The sequence below is a fragment of the Topomyia yanbarensis genome, chromosome 2, assembly GCF_030247195.1.
Source record: "Topomyia yanbarensis strain Yona2022 chromosome 2, ASM3024719v1, whole genome shotgun sequence".
In the NCBI taxonomy this organism is placed as follows: domain Eukaryota; kingdom Metazoa; phylum Arthropoda; class Insecta; order Diptera; family Culicidae; genus Topomyia; species Topomyia yanbarensis.
In genome coordinates, this window is record NC_080671.1 from 15,426,971 (window position 1) to 15,449,291 (window position 22,321).

Sequence of the window (22,321 nt, forward strand, 5' to 3'; positions counted from 1 at the left end):
TATTATACAAAAAAATAATCTATAGAGGTTTGAAAACTTTTTCATGTTGATTCTTCTTGTTTGTAGACTGCAATGACATCTGCTAGATACTTATGTTTCTTAATTTTAAAAACGCTTTTAATCCACCTAACAGTGTGATGAGACATTTCTTATAACACACATTTCTTATAACACTTATAACACTCTCTTCGGATATTATATCGTTTGAGAACATTTAGAGCTTGATGCTTCGTGATGTTTTTGATAACACATACTACATGGGATAGTGGCAGGACTCAGAGAATCGCTCAAATCAGCATAGGACAACATCAGTGCTAGAAATCTCAAATCAAAGCAATGGGAAAGCGAAAAAATGGGCCATAAAATAGACATACAAACGAATTATTGCTAATGCTCTGTTAATAAAATATCTAAATTCCTCAATCAATGCATTGTGGTGGGAAAACTGAATTTTCCTAAAGGGGTTATATATTGTACTGAGCCAAAAAATCGATTTTTTTATTGTTTTGAAGTTTATACTTTACTCAAATTTCCAACGCGACTGAGAACTAAGAAATCTACGCTTTTTCTTGAAAAGGGCGATACTAGCAGTGATACCATTCAAAGAAAATCAACAGTGAATATTTCCAGACTTGGTTTTATTTCCTATTTAGGAGCTATTGTGTTTTTTTTACATTCTTGATTGCATGATTCAGTGATCGAAACCCAAAACTTTATAAAGTATTTGAAATTATTAAATTAAAATTTGTTTTTGCTATTCAAATTGACAAAATGATAGTATCGCCCCTTTGGCGATTGTTTACCTTTTCAGTCCCACCTATCAGCATTGAAGTATCGCCCTTACGTTTTTTTACAATAACTAACGTTTTACACCACCGATTTCGTCCGGGTTTTTTCAATAGCGATCATTGTTACTATTTACAGCCGGTATCAGCTTAATATTCCTAAAAATACGAAAAAAACAGTTTCGCCTCAAAACTGCTAGCAAAAAAAGTATCGCCCTGTTTGTTTGCATGGAGCGTGGAGGGCGAAACTTTAAATAAACAAACAAAATACAGTTTCGCCCGTTGTATTTTTTGCTGTAGTTTAAGAAAGCAATATCGTAGAATCCAAATTTTTAGGTTAATTTGTTGCGTTTCAAAGCCCCCATTCGCATGTATGAAAAAAGCCTTATGTTTACAATTGTAAGTATCGCCCTTTTCACAAAAAAGCGTTGAAATGAAATCGCAGCTTCTGATATCACGCTATCTCTGAAGTGCATGCGTGCATAGTTCCAAATTTTAATTCGACATCGACTTTTTCTAAAGGTGACTTCCTTGATTTGGTCACTATTTATTAAAAAATCGCGGTTAAATAAAAAAATAAAACTATTAAAAAATTTCAAATAGTTTATAATTTTCACAAACTTATTAGGTAAAATTGCTTTCGTAATATTGTGTAGGAAAAAAGCTGAAAATTTCAGTTTTTTCTCTATCTGCAACATATAAACCCTTAAGTATACCAATTAATTGGTATACGAATTGGAATAGGTTCGCCAAATTTTGGAAGAAGTCTATAGTCCCTTGAAAACTACCTAAAAATTGTTGTAGTTCGAAGCAATAAAAAATCCCCAAAAATTAAATGTACCTATTAATGTGAAACACAGTGAATAATACATACAATAAAGACCCATTTTCATCAGTCTCGTGGTGCATTTTAGGCTGACAAAATAGTGACATTGACTAAATCGGGCAATTTTTTTCTTTATAATAAACTGAAACTGTTAAAATATTCTTCCCGTCCCTTGATGTGGTCTGATAACTATTTCTGATTATGATGAACTTTTTATTTTTGCATATTTCCATCTTCATGATAAGGAAACATGCTCAAGAAAGGATTTACTCGAATTCAGTCTTGTTCGTCTGCTAGAGCCCATCAAACATGTGTTCATATTTGGCTGATAAAATCGGGGTTTCAATTTATTACAACAAAAATGAAATGCTCATCAAAATAGATCAGGACCTGCTAGAGTCGCATGGAAATCGTCATTTTTCATAAATTTCTCTCTACATTCGGAAAGTGTTATCCTCGTTATTAATCATATTACGTTTTCGTCTCAACTCGACGCATTCCCAAAATAAAAACCTGTTTTAATCCACCTAGTGGTGCAATTGTGCTTTTCTCATTTGTCCAGACTACGATTCCATGGCTGGTTATGTTCAATACAATGGTGGAAATGAATAGTACATGTTCAGTACGATTTGCACATACATACAATGGATCAACAGCCACGATCTTGAGATACTATGTGATACTGAAACATCGCTTGAAACCAGCGGCGGATCATGGAGAAAGATCCGGGAGGTCCGGGTCCTGCCGAAAATTTTTAACATGTTAAGAAATTTTAAACTAGTTTTAATTTTAAAGTAGCAACCCCTCACTGCATACTCCCTCCGGGCCGGTATGATTGTCGATTTTTAGAGTGATTGCATAACCTTTCTATATGAGAAAAGCAAAAATGTGCAAAAGTCCAAAAAAGTCAATTTTTGTCAAACATTATTTTTTTCGAGTTTACATCAAATCTCAATGTTTCATGCATTTTAAAGTCATTTGGCATCAAAAATACAAATTTGATTTTGCAAATGTTTCATTTCAGTTTATATGGGAATTTGATGTGTGATTGCACTCTTCAACTCGTAACTCTGGAACCGGAAGTCCAATCAATAAAAAAATCAATTGCAGCCGTTGGGAAGGTTGTACCTTTCATTTGAGACTAACTTTGTGCAAATCGGTCCAGCCATCTCTGAGAAATTTTCCGATCTCGACGAACTGAGTCGATTGGCATATAACACTTGGCCCTCCAGGTCGGGATTAGATTGACGAATTTTAGAGTGTATGAGAAAGGCAAAAACATTTTTAGCAAATGTTGAAAGTTATACATTTTTTAAATCAATTTTAACTTCACTTCCTATTAAATAAAGACCTTTATTACAGTACATCTCTACAAAAGCGAGCTCAATTTGAAAAGAAATCTGAGGATTATGATTGATTACAGAACTCTGGAATTTTCTATTGGAATGTTTTTAGGCAGGAATTTGATATTGATGCTATTAGACAACTGTGAAATCAAGACCAATAGATCAGTTACATATCAGGACCCCATTCCGACAATTTATCAAAAGTCCTCATGATGTTTAAAACAACAGGTTATCAATCTACGGATCAGATAATTGTTATTGTAATATTGAATTAAATCAGTCTGCATCAATAAATTTTCAACTTCAATCCAATATTTTTTTTTGGTTGTGGTGGAGGTGGGGGGGTTGTATGGTGTTAAACCTCAAAACCTTCTCTTGGATACGCCGTTGCTTGGAGTTATTTATTTCGCTTCTCATTTTCCGATATGTTTCAGATCGATCTGATGGTCATAAGTTAGAGAAATTGCAGTCAGAAAGTTCGCACAAATGAACATTTTTGCACTGATAAGTTATCAAGTTCCTTCCAGACAAGTGTTCGGTGATTATTTCTAGCGGTTGTAGATAGAAAAATGAAATACAAAATTCGTTTTATCGATATAATGTTTGGCTTATTTCAATGGATTATTACTATATTGAACAATAAATAGGCGACAAAAGGTCAAGCCATAACTTTTAAAGTATTCAAAATAGATAATTGAAGTCTTCAGTAAAGTTATTCGCAAAAGTAAGAGCTACAAATTTGCTGAAGGCATCATTTCGATATAATCACTTCCAAGAAAATTTATGAAAATATCTCACTCATAGGGAGATTAATCAGCAAAAGCACTATACCAAAAGAAAGGGCATATTACCTCCATTAAATTCTCCGAAGATACTATTGACCTAGAATAAGCCGTTTTGGCGTTAATAATAGATTACATGTTTTTGGTCATATTTCTGGCAATGGGAAATGATAAAAATCTTTCGTCCGCATTTAATGTTAAATATCTCTTTTTATAATAGTCCGATTTCAACAATCTATAGCTTGTTCGAAAGGTATTCGTTAAAGCTGTCTAAAAACATATAAATTGTTAATCTTTATTGTCAATTTCGGCAGATAATTCAAAAAAACTGCAAAAAACGCCGTTTTTACGCATTCAAACATTCATATCTTGGAAACTAAACATCAGAATCAAAAACAAATTAATAGCGTTCATACTGTTTTTTAGTTCTTTCATTTAAAATTGGTTTGGATAAGATCAGTTCAGCCATTGCTGAGAAACACGAATGAGAATTTGTCCGTTACATACACACACACACAGACACACACACACACACAGACATTGTCCCAAATCGTCGATCTGAGTCGATTGGTATATAAGACTCAGCCCTCCGGGCCTCGGAAAAAATCTTGAAAGTTTGAGCGAATTCTATACATTTCTTTTATAAGAAATGTAAAAATTTATCAAACTCATGCTAAATTTTAGGATTTTTCGAAAAATTAACGATTTTCATCAAAACCCCCTCCAAACCAAATTTCTGGCTACACCACTGGACAAAGTCTTCATGTACAGAAAGTTTCACTAAAATCTGAGAGGGTGCTGCCAACTTTGAATACGAAATTCGTCTATGTTAAAGTAGGATCACTCCGCTCAAATCACACAGCTTCCCGAAAGACAGCGATTTAAATAAATAATTTTTGTTTGAACTATAGATGGCCTTTGAACTTGTTCAAATGATTTTTTTTTATTGCATCAGCTCGGAGAAAATTACGTTCATTTTCCTTTAGTTTATCATCACGAATCGTAATTAAGAAGACCTTCTGAAAATACAGCTCACGTGGATGTTCTTCACGAGACTGGTTGTCGTTATTCAGGAGCAATAATTCAACAATTTTCTATCAGAACATTGGCTGTGGAAATATCGTGCTCGCTGCAAAGACTTTAAAAAGAGGAGATCCGCGTAACTGCCGTGGTTGGTTTTGTGAAACATAATTTTGCGTAATTGTTTGTGGAAAAAGCTCTTCGTAATTTGACCGCTTGTGAACTCATTTATTCACCCAGCGAATTCCACTAGACGCTTTGAGTAATGTAATACGCTGTTTCAGCAAGTGGAAGTTAGCATAAAGTAATTTTCTAACCCTACGTTTCGATGCCACCATCATCCAGTTTGAATGTAAATTAACACTCGGTACGAGTTAAATACTTAGCCTTTTTTCATTGGATTCATCACCTCCGGGTACTCAGATAAGCTGAAGCCGGTACAAGCAGGCGTGGGAAAATGAAAGATAAACACCTAAAACAGTAATACCAACGACGTAATACCAAAAGTGTGTGGTGTGTATCAGGCACCCAAGAGAGAACCCTCAATAATCAACGCTGTGGTGTCAAGTGTGGGTCAGGATCGCAGAGAATAAAAAATTATTCCTGTGTCAAATTCGCAGCTGTATAAATGAATCGTTTTTGGCCATCACCTTCTAAAGTCTGATTCCATGTTTCAGTGCTCGCGTAAAAGGTTTTACTGTCGGTTTGTTGCAAAACTGCGATGAAACTCAATATTTCGGACCATTATTTAAAAACAAAAGTTTGGAGAGCTGTTGATTAAATCGCGTTACAAACACGTACGTTGGAGAGTATAATGTGGCGTGACTTCAAACACATAATTAAGTGTGAAAAAATCTGGCGAAAAAAGCGAAAGTGCTGAAATCCACTCACCATCACCGTTCGACCATAATTCAATAAATACGTCAATGAAATGATGAGATTACAATTTTCCCTAGCCACATCAAAAATACACACCATCAAATGGCACACGGTTCCAAAGGGTACGCCACGGACTGCAGAGCTGTGGCTGGAGCGTACACATGGTTGATTATCCGCCTACAATCCGTTCGCGACTCCCATCCAGCTCCACCCGTTGGTTGTTATGTTTCGGTCTCACGCACAAATATCGGCCAGTGCCGAGCACATTTACGGAGAATGATATAACCACCGAAAACGATGCTTTTCCAATATTGATGTTGATCCCGCGTACCGCATGTAGTTCGGTTTGGGCGCATTTTGAAAGCACTTCAGTCCCACATCACATCGATGATTCCCATGTGAAACCTGCTCTCGCCACGTTACATCAAGCAAGGCTGACCTAGTCAGCGCATCCAACCGCGTGGTTCCGAGAGACTGACCGAGGAACGTTTAGCCCGGGCGGGCGGAGGGGGTTTGTTGAGGGCTTTAATAATCCTGCAGCTTGATAAAATCGAACCGAAATTGCGATACCTACGTTATATCAATCTTTGCCCACTTGAGCTGCCGTTGGTTGGTTGCCCATGGCAACCATAGCAGCTGATTCGGTTGATGCTGGATTGCTCGCGCGACGCTTTTCAAAACGCGTGTTCGGCGTCGGATTCCGGAGATGAGACTATCGGTTTTCTCAGCACGTTGAGAACCATGAGCTGACAGTAAGGAGCGAGTGTGTGAATGCTGTCAAAGTGAGCGAGGGGGGATCCGTTAGATGGGTCGAATAACAGTCATGGTCATGTTATTCTTTGAAGATAGATTTGGATCGTTATCGATTTGATTATAAAATTTCTGAATATTTTTTCAGTGGTTTGGATAGAACACGTTTATAATATTGATAGTCATTTTAAATCATACTTCACCACCACGTTACCCGATTATAACCAAGAAGCTTTTATCCCAGCTTTCGGAAGCTTTCCCACCCCGTCGACCATCGAATCGCATCCCTCTGGTGAAGCTTTCCGCTGCGCTCACGCTCTCGCAACGCAGCTCGTTTTTTCTCTCTCCCAGCATCCCGCGACCCGCCAACATCGGAGCAGCAAGCAAGGATCACACAAGGATGCTGTCAGATGTCGTTGACTGATAAAATGTTCTTTCCATGCCATGTTTGGGGGACCTACTAGCCTTCGCTGCAGTGCACTTGAAATCAGTCTCGCAGGTCGTCACGCGTCGAACACATTGCCCCAGTTTCGCTCCGGTTCGGTTGTTGCTTCGCCCAGTGTACAGACAAGGGGGAGACATCCTGCTTCCCCAGGAGTGGTGGAGTTGCAGGGAAGTGAGCAAAAGTGCTAGCGAGGGGCTCGGGTTTTATAACGGTTTTGTATTCCTGCGCTGCAGCTCAAGTGTTTAGGTTGGAGCGAAAATAGTGGAAATATATTAAATTACTTAATTCGAGCTGTAATCATACACAGTTGGAGTGCAATTAGAAGTTTTTCAACCGGTCGTATTCGAAGTGTCGTGGGTACCACAAATTTAGAAGTGATATGACTTGTGAACGAAGTGTGAATTTGAATCCTTTGGATTCTTGAACCGATCCGGATCAGGTGGCTTATATTTATGCGTATTTTATCGTGTACAGTGGAAGCACTTATCGTTATTGTGGTTTGAAAGCTGTGGAACAATCAACAGAGTCTGCATATTACAGGGGTGTTGGAATCTCCCTTTTCACATTTAGTGAGGCAAAATTTTGTCATCATTGACGAAGCTGCGGGGAAGTATCCGCAAAGTTCAACCCAGGCGAGACTGGTTCGGCGCAGGAGACCTGAATGTTTCATATTGCGTAATTCGAGTTTTATCGGAAAAATCAAATATCACCTTCGAAGTGTTCTAGGTGCGTTAATTAATTGGCGAGCGAAATGGACTGTGTGTAGGCCAAAGTGTGTTCGATGATAAAAATAATCCGATGCATAAAAATATAGTGATTGTTTAAAGTGCAAAAACAACTTTAGAATTTGGATTACATGGATTGTTCGGAAGCCCACGGGATTGTGCTGAAACGGCCTGGTGAATGGGAATCGTGTTAGATCGAGGTAATTTACATTAATGACATGCAGCATGTTGACATCGCATATGTTCCGGATGCTATGTATAGTTGTGAGTTGAAAAACAATCAGGATGGGAAGGCAGCTGGAATACATGCGTAGTTTTCCCCCATCACAGGTGCACTTCGATAGCGATGGTGGTTGGTGGTACATTCAATTACAGATAATTACTTAAAATGGAGTGTTTCGATAGTTCGAGATGATTTATCACGGGGGAAGGGCTCAGTTGATCGTTAGAATATGTTAAATTGTTAAAATGGGTCAATTCTATAATGGAAATGTTCAGACTACCGTTTGACCGAATTCTGTTTGGGCGATTGGCGTTTTGGCCAAATGATACTTAGGTCATGGCCAATTTGTAACAAACAATTCATCCCCGTGCCGAGGACTGAATGGCTATAAATACCAGTCGTGAACGGAGAATCATGATATGTACAGCGAATCTCTGACACAGTGGATGAATGTGACTCCTAAGTGTGAAATGTGATCGTTAATGATTAGAGTAACACAAATTAATCTTGAACATAAATTTGCAGTAATTATGAAACTATTCTGTCTTCAGCAGAAAGGGAAAGCTTACGTAGTTTTCGTTCAGAAAACCTCCAAATCTAGTTATGTTTGGAATCACAAAAGCAGGGACTGGTTGAACACATTATTGTGCTCCATCACTTGCTTTGAATCCGATTTGTTCTATTGTGTAAAATCTCATAATTTGAGGTAAGATTCTAAAGAGCCTCATTAATTAGCTTGTGTGTCTACGTTTTTCAGCTCAATTGTGTACGGATTTTGGTTCTTGACTACAGTTGGTCAGCTTAGGTAAAGATTGCAGGTTACTTTAAAGGAGGGGTGTTTTTACTTTCTATTAAAATTATATGTTGCATTTCCTTCTCGCACATGTTTATTTAAGCACATTTTCTAGAAAGTAATGTTGACATTCAAAGTGAAATAACTTTGTGCAGCAGCCTGGAATCAATGTACAGCATTCAAAAAAGCTAAAATAAATTACATTACTTAAATATGCTGTCTTGCAGTTCAGTCCACAATTGGTTATGGAATATTTAATGTTTCATTCATGTTATGTAAACATTTTACCTTTAAAATTTAAAAACTTTTGTGAGCAAACTGGAACGGTAAATAAAGGGTAAATATTCAATTTTTTTACAGAAGCACAGAAAAACGCTTGCATTTTTTTCATTTTTTAAATTAAAAACAAAAACTCACGAGTGTTTATTCATTATTAAATAATACGACATTTATTAAAGTTTAAACCGATTTCTATTTAAATTGATGAAAATACGATCACTTGAAATTTGAACGCGTATAAGTCGAGGGGGTCTGGTAGTTCAAAGCCGTATATCAACCATTAGCGTCACGAAGTGGAAGTCAGAGAAATAAACTTCACGAAGACGAGACGAGATTCGAGTGTATATGCAAACCTTATTTGAATAAACTTTTATAATGAATAATAACGTTAAACGTTATTATTTTATCCATACAATAGTGTCCACTCTAAATTACGGAGCCTTTACCGACTACTAGTCGTATCGTAGAATCGCAAAGAGTGAATCGATTAAATGGGCGGTTGGAAGAATAATTTTGTGGATAGATGGAATGAAATCATTCAAGTTTGACTTCAAAGAAGACATGAAAATTTGGAATGTATTTTAAATAAATGTTTGCGAACGACTAGAAATATAATTCACGAAGGTTTTTTGAACGGCTGTCTTACTCTAATTCCAGTAAAATGAAATTTAGTTTATGAGGGCTCTTTGTGTTTATTACATGTTTATATCATTTCATACTATCACCAGTTTAAACAAACAACACCTCATAAAGAACTAGTAAAAGAATGTAGAAATGGATACTATTAGACTACGCTGATGCAAATAAGTATAAAGAAACTACTGTTTTCGTTCCTTTAGGCCATTCACAATGTTCGATTAACACAAATTTAATCACGCTTGACTAGGGGTTTGCTCAGGAACACAAATTGTGTCTCCATTTTTTGGAGCTAACGTCAATCCGGCGCAAGCTCAGTCCGTTAACTAAGTTAGTGTCGGATTCTGATGAGACGAAGTTGAAACGCAAATTCAATAACTAATTTACAAATTTTATTCCAAATAGTTTGGAAATACATCAATCATATAACTCATTCGAGATTCTGGATTAAAAAATAAAACAATAAAGGTATCCAAACCGGTTTTTGGTTGGAAATGAGCATGAGCATGATGGCCGTACAATTCGTAGTGGCTACTCCGTGATTGACTAGAACAAACGAAATTGCACAGAGAATCAACGAATAGGGCCTGGGGCCATTCTCAATGCTCCCGTTTCGAGAGCTCCACACTTTGAAATGCCAATAACGGCACTAGCCACGCCCTTACTGTCATCGGGGCAGGGAAGGAATGTTATTGTAACAAAAGTGGTTTAGGAGACCGTGTATACCTCTGCATCTCCATATTTACCACAGGAAGGAGTTTTTGTAGTAGGATGGGGTAAATCTGGATTCACCTTGATAAGTGATACGATCTATGAAAAATTTTAGTAGTGTTATCATGTGTTTATTGCTCTGTGTAGCCGACTGCCGAAAATTTATGGTCGATTTATCGTTTATTATTTTGGAAATGTTCAGTTCTTAAAAAAAAAAATCTGCTCCGGGCATCCCACCGTCAGGAGTTTTGCTTTTGTTTAATTGAATCAAACGGCAGGTGAACGATTTTATTATTCCTTGCTTCTTTCGTAACAGAAGCAATATTTATCATGTGCAAACTTTAATAATATTAATGACAATTATGTATTGGCTTCTTTGTCCGTGGACGATTGATTCTTATGGTATATTTATTTGCGCGCGTTGTAATGCTATTTAAGGCACATTTTAACCGGGATAAAACAAGCCTTTTCGAAATATCTGAACCGACTAACTTTGTGTGTCGAATATACAATCGAAGACATGTCTTCGAGCGCTTTTTTACGCTAGTTACTAGAACAAGATTGGAGACAATAATGACGAAAGGAAACTAGCTTATCACCTTTTGCGTCAATAATCAAGCTATAATACAGTGCATGAACTACTCCATATGCAGCACTCAATACAATAAGAACAATTAATATAATTGATTGATGATTTAAACCAATGAATATAATGATAAAACATTTGTTCTTCGTGCTGATATTATTGCCGAAAATTGGTGATTGGATTTTAATTCTTCTTGCGAATTGTCAATTCTCAACCCCGTGCATAATTCAAAAGTCATCATTCACTCAGACAAGACCATGCGTATTCCCCACGCGTTTCCTAGTTGGCCAAATAAACACTAAACAAACAAAGAAATTAGTTTGCTCAGTCTAAAAAAAATGTTTGCTCGATTGGCATCAACTGGCGGATACATGTTCCCTTACAATGCCATCGAAGAACATTTGAAATTACATAAGACAAAATATGTGCAATTCAGAATATAACAAAATGAAGATAGCCCAATCATTTAGCATTAAAATGAGATCAGAAAAAATTAGTTACTTAATCGAGATAGTTCATTTTCAAAGATAGCACTGTTGATGAAACACTTTATAAAAAATAGGTGATAAGGGACGCAAACGAAAATAACTGCCGCCGCTTCCATTTTTCGGTTGGAAATAATTGTAAAGACATTTTTTTTTGTGAAAATTCAACTGTATTAAAAAAACAACAAAATGAATACTCATAAGGAATGCCCATGCACCGGTCGTCCTAGTTCGCTGGTCTCATAATCGCCATATTAGACCTGCACGGCATAATATTTTACATGCGTTCCTCTCTTCGTTGACCAGTTGGATACTTTAATCGATCCAGCAATTCCGGTTGGAGGATGGCTTCCGGTTCCCTGTACCCCTAAGACCCTATATTGATGGTTTGCAGCGTTCGGTGCTACTCGGCATAGTCCCCGACGGTGGCGGAAGAATGTCTCCCAAAATCGATGACCTAACGTTATTCTTCTTTCGATGCAGTCCGGCGGAGTGCCCAGGTCGGTCCAGCGATTCCGGGTGGAGGATTGCGTCCGGTTCACTAGTACCTTGACGATTCAAGCCAGCGATTCGCTATATACTTTCCTACTTCGACGAAGAGTTGCCCAGCAGTGGAAGATCTTCCGAAACCAATACTGCCCGGGCAGATGCCGAGGTCGCTCATGCGATACTGAGTGGAGGGTGACTTCCAGTTCACAGACGGTCCGACGACTATTTGCCGCATGATCTGCTTTGTAACGATATTAATTAACCCACTATGCATACGACTGACAGCATTACTTTCAGTGCCATCTATCCGTCAAAGGGAGGCTGTCTCGCTGATGGAAATTTAAATCACCGAGATCTGCTCCACGCACTCCCCTTCGTTTTTCCCACCCGCAGAAAGGTCAGTTTCAAATGCCGATGGGACTGAGCGAGAAGGAAAATGCTTTTGTTTTCCCAAGATCACGCCACCAATTGTCTCAAAAAAAAAGACTGATCAGATCACTTAAGTAGAGACTGTCGAACCCTTTACACGGCGGTTAGGTAGAGAGTGAAGCCATTAGCCAGAAAGTTATAGAAATTTATTTCGATGTGATATTGTACCTACGGTACCGCTAAAATTGGCAATATTGGTGTAGAGCACGGTTACGGTGCATAAAATTACTGTTCCGGCAAGGTGAGATAGAATTCCGACCGATGTCATAGAACACGTGTTAGGTACAAAAGGCTAAAACCTATTTTATTGCAGCAGTTCGCACAATAAAACATAAACCAGCGAATGCTAGCAAAGTAGCGAATCGGTCCAAATTGTGCGGTCTGTACCAAGATAGTCAGGTAAGACATGAGCAGAAAAGTAGGTTATCTCACCTAATCGATCATGTTGACCAGGTTGAAAACCCGCGCCAACGTGGGTTTTTTTGTTGGGGCTCACAGAACCGAAAACGCATTGCGCGTATACATCAGAGCGCCCCTCGTCGGAAAATACGGTTGCTACATGACACATCGTCGCATAGAAGATCGGCAACATAACCCACCCGCCGAGCATTACGTGCATCAACGAAACTATACTCTCCACGTGCCACCTAGCGGCGAATAGCCAACCCGTCACGAAGGTTTCCGAGACACCGTCACCCACTCGAGGTATGTTTTTATGGTACAAATTCAGGGATGATTGCTACGAATCGAACAGCCTCCTGAAACCGCTGCGCAAGTAAATTCATCGAAAATCGAAACACGCGGTCGCTCACGCCTGCCGCCCGCCACTGTCACCAACCAGTTACAGTAACCGCCACCACCGTCACCAACCAGTTCCAGTTGCCGCCACCACCATCACCAACCAGTTCCAATTGCCGCCGCCAACGTCACCAACCAGTTCCCGTTACCGCCGTTCACCAACTGCAGGTCAGATCGATGCTAGGCTAATGAGTTAGCATAAGTGTAGGAGTAAAGCTTGTCCCGGGACCTAGAACAAATGTAAACCAACTGAAAATACACTATGTGATCATGAAGTGAAACGCTACTCCTCTCAAGCTTAAAGGTCACCGGCAATCTCTCCCTAAGGCGAACGCGTAGATTTTAATTTAGTTTACCCGTGTTTATTTGAACCCGCGATTAGCTTACCTTTTCGATCTCTTACTCGGATTTAGTCTTCTGCTCTTTTTTGCGTTCGGGAAAGTCGAATGAGACATTGTGTTTGAGCCACTTTCATTTACCCGCCCGTGGTTAGAGTCTCTGGCCGGACTACCGTCTTGCGTCGGCAGCCTTCCTTACGGAAGTGGCGCTGAAGTTGCCGACGTTGTGTGCACAAACGAACCGTTACAACTTCATGATCTACTCGAACAAGTCCCCGGCGGTGGATCTAGCCTACTCCGGTCACGCTTGGCGGTCTCCTCTATCTCTCTTCAGCAGACCATCTTCATTGGAACGCTGACATGATCTGAACCACCGCGTCCCATTTTTTGCATCCGCACACATTTTTTGGACAATATTGTTCATGTTGACGTCCTTACCTTTCCATCTCGGTTTGCTCGTGTTCAAATCGCGGGCATTCGAAGACCGCGAAGACAGGAAAGAGAAGTACAAAAACCAAAAACTCAGGGAACGGGTTTGGGCTGCCACACGACCTGCTAAAACAACTATTCTTGCACGGAACCAGATTCCTCCCCGGCACTGCCTTACGGCATTACTTTGAGCAGAGCTTTTTTATGTGCACAGCACACACTCCAATCCAACTATTTAGTAGTTAGTTCTTTCAGTAGAGTTACACCACACCTCCTCGACACACTACCAGTTATCGACCATCTACACAACGTAGAAAATTCTGTATGGCAGCAGGAAAGCTAGCTGTGGGACGAGAATTAATGTTCTTTTCCTACCAGGAAAATCTGGGTGTCAAACTTCAGACTGTTTAATTTACTGAGCCTGCCTTGTACCATTTTATACCACTTTTCCGTTGAGCTCCCGAATTGTTCGCGAGCTACTCGGTCTAGTCGCGACAATGGACTTTAAATCCCCCGGCGAGAGAAGTTCTCTCAAAACCGAGCCCACCAGCCAGGTGCCGATGTCAGTTCGGCGATTCTGGTGGAGCAAGGCGTCCGGTTCGCTGGAGCCTCGACGACTCGCGACTCGGTCATGATCTGTGTCACGTTGCGTGCCCGAAACGATGAAGATACTTCCTGAAGCATCCGTGGACCAACAGGAGCTGCGTAAAGTGGAAGTTCACCTCTCCTTAATTCGTTTTGACTCGCGCTGCCAGGTTTGGGAAGGTCCACCACTCCTTCTCCGTATTGTTGCATTCCTGCTACCACCTCGCCATCGAATCGATTATCACCATCTTCCTCGCGTTTCCCTCGATATCCTCCGCCAGGGTGATATAAATGGAGATCATCCCGGCGATAACACATACTGCCTCCGACGGTATTGTTGTATACGCGCTCGCGACTCGTATGGTCATCAGCCGGAACGTTTTGTTCAGATTTTCGCGGTTTCGTTTGGTTTTCAGGGCTGAACCCTAGGCCAGAACACAATATCACAGTATCGATGACGATAGAGGAGCTATCTAGAAAACTTCTCATGCTGCTTCTTGGGCCACCGATGAGCATGATCCTCGCTATTCGTTCGTTGCCTTCGCCGATTTTTCGCAGGCGCAGCCGACGTGGTTGTTCAATATCAACCGGTCGTTACCAATTACTTCAGCACACGCTTCGATACAATCACGTGCCATCCGACGCCGATCTGCATCGGCTGAATCGGTTTGCAGTTGCTGGCCAGTAATACCTCTGTCTTGTGTTAAACTATCCGCAGCTTTTCCCCGTTCATCCAGCTCTCGATCGCGTCTATTATCTGCATCACAGACACTTCGCCTTAGTGACCCATGATTATCACTTATTTGGGCAGCCGCAGTGTCAAGACCCCATCATATATTCTGTTCCAAAGATTTGAACAGATAATGAAGTCCCAAGGAACGCCCGCTGTGACTCGGATTGACTTCTGCCCTTCATTCGTCTCGTATAGCGGTACTCTGCTGTGGAAGTTCTTCTTCAAGATCCGGCATAGATAATCGCGGACCCTCATTCTGTGCCGCGCTGCGGCAATGGCTCTACAGCTAGCGCTGTTAGATGTATTCATCACATCTATCGTGACAAAAGCTAGTATCAATCTCCTCGTCGCTTCCGTTTAGCTGCCTTCTCCACACTCTCGACCATTGTTCGAATCGGATCCACTGTCGATGCTCCTTTGCGGAATCCGATCTGCATCTTACACAGTCTGCGCTCACCCTCCGTGCATTTCTTCAGACAGTTAAGAATGATTCTTTCTGGAGTTATCCGAGTGCATCAAGACAACAAATAGGCCAAACTTATGGGCCTATAGAAGGCCGGACTGCCCGGTGGCTTCCCTAGCTTTGGCAGCAGCACCAGCTTCTGTTCTTTCCACATTTCGGAGAAGTTGCCTTCATCTAGACACTTCTGCACGTTTGTTATTCCATCAGGACCGGGGGCTTAGTCACTTGCCGATCGTCCGTGTTTGCTCCTTCTTCTTCGCAGTACGGTGTTGGTGGCCAGGTAGTTTGATCATGCTTCGGAAAGAGACTCTCAACGATTATCTTCAGTTTACCCGGACACATTTCGACTGGCGTCGACGGGCCCTTTATTTTCGCCATTACAATTCAGTACGGGATTGGCGTCTACTGCTCCTTATGATATTCTGACTGGCTAAGCTTGATCTTCCATTTTAAAGCGACTCCAGCTTCCCGGAACGCTGTCTTGCGCTCCTCTCTATCTGGTTCCGATACTGCTCTCTGAGCCTTCTGGCTATAAGACAAGCAGAGCGCAGCATACTGAGCGTCTCGTTCTACCCGTAAGCTGGACGCCGTCTATTACGGGGCTTCAGTTTTCGCGGCATTGTGGCGTCACAAACCGTCACAATCCTTCTTGTTAAGTCAGCCGTATCCACGTTTTAACTCCCGCTGTTTGATTTAAGTGCCTCAACGAAGAGTTCTTCAAATTTCGCTCACCAGTTGCAACAGGGTTCCGTTTACAGCAGCGAATTGCCTGGTGGTCGCTATGCGTGTACTTCTTGCATACTTTCCAATCCATGTTAGCCGTCAGTGAAGGGCTTCAGAATGTGACATCGATGATAGTCTCCCTCCCGTCTCTCCGAAATGTGCTGACATAACCTTCATTGCACAATCGTACGTCTAACTTCCATAACTTGTATCACTGCCACTCCTGATCTATCCACCGCCAGGAGCCGTTATCAAGGGAGACTTGATACGACTCAACAATCAAAACGACGTCACACATAGTTTCTGCAGTAGACCACCACGAACTTCAAATGGATGGTATAACGCTGCCATAAGCTGCTATTGATTTTTATTTGATCCGTCTTCCGGCTCCGGAGTTACGAGCCCCGAGTGCGGCCCCACAGTAAATTCCCATAGAAGCTAGTAACACCACGATATTCGAATGATATACGTATTAAAATGGGTTCAACATCACTTGGATTTTTGGAGGAATATCTTTATGGTTATATTTTTTCTATAGATTGCTTAAATTTATCAAATAGTGTCATTCAATATTTATTTCGTCAATCAAGTGTAGACTACATTATACAAATATTAATTGCTTATATACTATCCTGTATACTATTTCTATGTACTATGATGCCGTAAAGAGTTGAAAAACTGTTTTAAACTTGTTCAGGGCATGGTAAGGTCAATACTTTCACAATGCTCGTTATACACAGCCATCATCTGGTTTAGCGGTCCGAATTTAGCATAGTCTGTACGGTGATGACCTATCACGAACAAATTTCTATTGCGTAATTGACGAGTAGGAGCATATAAATTTAATTTTGACAATATGTAAGATGAGTCAATACGCTGCATGACGATATCGTTTAGCAACAAGATCATAGCATAGTCCCGACGTTCTTTCAATGTTTGAATATCTATCAACATACAACGTGCTTCATAAGATGGAAGAGGGGATACTGTCCATCTTAACTTGCGTAGTGCATATAATAGAAACTGTTTTTGGATTGACTCAATTCTCACTTCGTGTTTTTTTATGAATGGTGACCAAACAATACTACAATATTCTAAAATAGACCGAACATATGCTACGTAAAGAGTTTTAATTGTGTAAGGATCTTGAAAGTGATATCCGAAGCGTTTTATAAAATTAAGCATATTACTAGCACTATGAACAATTGTGTTGTAATGTTCCACAAATTTTAATTTTTTATCTAAGATAACTCCTAAATCTCTTATTTTATCGCATTTCTGAACGGTTTGATTTGTTTTCTGCTAAAAGTCATGAGATTACATTTTTTAACATTTAATTCCAGTAAACATTTACAACACCATGTATAAAAGATTTGTGTTTCATTGTGAAAAACATTATAGTCATTATTATTTCTAATTTCTAAAAATAGAGAGATGTCGTTGACATATAAAATGAAAAGATGAGGTCCTAAGTGTGAGCCTTGAGGAACCCCCGAAGTAACTTTAATTATATCAGATTTCATTTCACAGAGTTTACTATTTGCTGACGATCTGTTAAATAAGACTTAATCCAATTGAGGAGTCTCATCTCGATTCCCAATTTTTCAAGTTTGAATATTAACATGGGAATGTCCAGCTTATCGAAAGCTTTGCTGAAGTCAGTGTAAAGAGCTTCTATATAATTTCCTTTATCCATGGCATTTAACGAGTAATCAACAAATTCTAAAAGGTTTGTACTAGTTGAACGGCCTTTAAAAAACCCATGTTGTGAATTTGTTATTTTATGTTTGACTTGGTTGAAAATGGTTTTATTTATGATGGATTCGAAAAGTTTGGGAAAGCAAAACAGTATGGCAATTCCACGATAATTTCGAATATCAGATTTTTTACCCGATTTATAAATAGGTATTAAAAAAGATTTTTTCCAATCTTTTGGGAAAATACCAGATTCTAGTGACTTATTGAACAGCCAGAATAAAGGTGACGTAAGCTCAGTTGCTAAATTCATTATGACAGTAGGTGGAATTTCATCAGGTCCTGAGCCTTTAGTGGCATCTAGATCATTGAGACCAGACAAGATATCTTGAACATTAATGTGACTGACACCAACATCCCTTGAATAATCAGGAAAATAAGAAAAATATTCAAAGTCACGATCATTGTATGAATAGTTAGAATAAGTTTCTTGAAAAAAATGTTGCGAAGAGATTACAAATATCTTTTGAAGTTTCGCCCTCTTTCCCATCTAAAGACATTTTTGATGGAAAGTTGCATGAATTCAACTTAGTTTTGATGTAATTAAAAAAGTTTTTTGGGCATGACTTGATCTCATTTTCAGTTTTTGCATTATATAAAGTTAGTGCCGAAGAAATAGCCAAAGTTAGTTGGTCACGAATTCCAAATTATCCTGATTATTGTGTTTTCTGTAAATTTTGTGAGCTTTTTGGTTCCGATTTTTCAAATTAATAATTTCCTTGCTGAACCAAACTGGATTTTTGGATGCATGATTTCGTCGCTTTTTCGTGAGTGGAACTTCCTCCTGTATTATTTGCCATAAAATATTATAAAATATCTCCACTGCACATTCAACGTTCTCTTGATTCTTTGAAAGGGACTGCTAATTAGCACTGCTTAATTTATATTTAATATTTTCATAATTTGCTTTTCTATAATCGAAGACGTCCTCGAAGTCACAATCAATAAAATTATGATTCTTGTGCACAAAAATAGAGAATTCTATTGCTGTGTGAAACGTTTCATTTTTCCATAAGGGAGAATGAGATTCATCAACACAGAAATCTTCATTAATGTTTGTTAATAGCAGATCTAAATAACGATTGTGTTGATTTTTTATATGGTTTATTTGATTGAGTCCTAGCAATGCAATTTTCTCAAACATATATTGTAATGTTTCGTTTTCACCAACGACAGGAAGTAGAATGTTCTCATTTTCAGAGTCAGGAATAAAATCTAAGTTGCGCTGATTAAAATCACCATAAATATGAACTTTAAATTCTGGAGGAAAATTAGAGATTATTTCTTCAGCTGCTTGAAAGAAAATCTCATATGTTGATTTGCAAGCTAGATCCGGTGAAAAGTACACTGAGACAAAAATGTGGATTTCATCAGCGATATGTGCTTTAACCCATACATGTTCAAATTCTTTGAATTTTGGTGAGACAATAAGATCGGAATTAAATATAGATGAAACTGCGATGAGAACTCCTCCGCCTGACATTCTTTGGGTTAGTCGTAAGTCACGATCATCTCTAAAAACATTATAGTCACTACCAAAAACCTCTTCACTTTTTACATCCTCATTCCAACTTGTTGCGGTACCTAGAATTATCGAAAATGAGGAGCCTAATATATTCTTATGGATTTCGTTCATCTTTACAGCGCTCCTCATTATATTAAAATTTTGACAGTAAACCAAAATTTAAGTGGCTTCCGAAGAAGTTGGTTGTGATTCGTTATTCGTAAAAATATTGTTTAAAACTATTGTACTGTTACCAGCTGCGTCATGCTTGTCCTAGTTTGCCTCTGAGAAGTGCGTTAAAATTGGCGAAAAAACGAACGTTCACAGGAGCAAGATGAACAATGATGTTGATTGTTATGGTGATTGTTGTTAAGACCATTGTTGTTTCTATTGCAAATGCTGTTACTGTTGTTGTTGTTGCTGTAACTGCTGTTTTTGTTTTCGTTATGGTTGTTGTTATTTCTGTTGTAGTTGCTGTTTCTGTTGTAGTTGCTTATTCTATGATTATTATTGTTGTTGTTGTTGTTGTTGTTACTTCTGTTAATGTTGTTGTTTCTGTTTCCGTTGTGGTCGTTATTGTTTATGTTTTGCCTGTTTCTATTGAAGTTGTTGGTGGTATTATTGGACTTGTAGCTGTTGTTTTTGTTGCTATTGTTGTTGTTTCTATTTTGGTTGTAGTTGTGATTATTGTTATTGTTGTACTTATTGCGGTTCCTGTTCTTATTGCACTTGCTATCTTTGTTGTTGTAGTTGTTATTGTTATCACTGTTGATATTGCTGTATCTTGTACCCTGTTTTTCTCTCGATTTTTTACTCTTTGCTGCTTTATCCTTCTCTTTTTGTTGTTTAATACGACGCTGTTTACGTAAGTCATATTCTGACCAGTCGGAGCGCCACACTCTTTTCGAACCAAGTGTGTGCCATCCATCTTCTGCCACTTGATTATACTGCGAACCTGAGATAGCAGTTTTATTTGAAACGACGGTCAATTCGTCCATCAGACTGGGGGGAGACACCGCAGGTGTCAAACGAGCATTATTAACACTGGTTTCCAGGGTATTAATTGTCGCGGCAATTGCCCTTACTTCGTCTAAAATATCATCGCTAACGGCCCCGGCTTGTGATTTTATTTCGTCAAGAACATCACGAGCAGAAAACGACTGGTTACCGGTATGTTCGTTGCATTGAGACGCCATGTCAATGGCTATTACGCTTAAATTTTGAACTTCGCAGCATATTTTTTTAGCTCACGAGTCAGGTCAGTTGTGAGCTCCACCACGTACTCCTCAATGCGCTTCCTTGTGGATTCCATAGATATGTTGAATAATGATGTTATATGATTTTTTAAAACAACGAGCTCATCGGCCTTATTGACCGCGTTGTTTTCCACAGTGCGCGATAATGTTGACACCGCATAATCAACTTTCGCGCAGGTGATATTATTTACATTAGTCACTGCTTCTTTTAGCTGGTGATCAATGTTGTCGAACAGTTCACCAAATGCGTTCAACTTTTTGATGTCAGCAGCCATTCGAAGATTGGAATCCGTTTGCGTTTTGATTAAATTAAACAGCTGCTCCTGTTGGAAAAGCACTTTACGTGTGTCAATTCCCGTTTTAAGATTATGCTGACAATCCTAGCATAGAGGAATCATAAAAGACTCTTGGTGCCGTTGCACTCCTACACAGGCCGCGTGATACAATTTGTTGCAAGAAACGATCATCACTAATTGAACACGATCGAACACTGCACGACATAATGCTGATTATTTTTTTCGAAAATCGCGCGCGGCTTGAATTAAATTAATCAAATAAATACTTGTAGCGTAGCGCCGTTCAACTACGTCTACTACCGGTAACGGTCGACTAAGAACCAGGATGACACACTATTTCGATTTTAACTCGGCTTAATTGGATTGCACTTGAATAGGTATCAGCATCCATGCTTCTTTCGTAATAAGCAGTAATATAAAAAAAATCTGGTTTGAGAAAATGTAAAATATTTGCGTTTGAGTTGAGTAGAACGAATCCTTCCACTCAAATAGGAGTGATGAATACAGGAGCAAAGATGAAATAGGTCACAGTTACCCTAATTCGATACAAACAAATAAAAAGATGTTTGAGCATTTCTCAGCTTGACCTTAATCTATATTGCGAAGAATTCAAAGGTAGGTATAAATCCAGACAACAGGTTGGAAAATGTTCATCTTAGTCATCAGCTCAGAACATTTTATGTACCCAAAAATATGCAACGTGCTGCTCATGTAAAAAATTGCTTCCCACCGAAAAATCTAAAATCAAAAATGTATACCAACATTACGACCGCCGCCGTAAAGCTAAAGACTAACTTGCTCCAAGTTACGACCGGTCCCAGCAAGGAAAACTCCATCTGCCCACAGCTAAAAGCACTAAGAAGTGTCTTTCTCCGGGCACAGTGGTGCACCGGAGCCAAGTTCATCCATCACGGTGCGTTCATGGAATATCTATAAAACTCTGCGCACGGTAATAGTCCGGAGCTATTTTGCGTAAGGGTCCATCTGGGGAATCATAAACAAGTCAGCTGCAAGGGTCGGGCAATAATTCATACTTCTCTCGTCTCTTCCACCGCCGCCACAGCCGCCAAACTTCGTTGAATGGATCAAACAAATGAACTGATCTGTTCTCCCTAGACATCCTCGTTGCTACCGACCGACCGACCAACCAATCCACTGACGAGTAACTCCGCCCTTGCCCGGTGTTGAATAACCTCCCAAGAGGCTGACTCGTTCCCTACTGGATGCGAGCAGATGAAAAGCGTTCCCGCAG

At 39.4% G+C, this 22,321-nt stretch overlaps 1 protein-coding gene across 6 annotated transcripts in view; it reads left to right on the top strand.

Annotated features, from left to right (window-relative positions):
- The first annotated feature begins 6,890 nt into the window (after nt 1–6,890).
- LOC131678908 (uncharacterized) overlaps nt 6,891–22,321 on the top strand; it is a 543,408-nt gene continuing 527,977 nt past the window's right edge. For all 6 annotated transcript variants that reach the window (XM_058959338.1, XM_058959339.1, XM_058959340.1 and 3 more), the window contains exon 1: nt 6,891–7,758. The gene's annotated coding sequence lies outside the window, so the exon portion shown is untranslated. The remainder of the gene's footprint in view (nt 7,759–22,321) is intronic.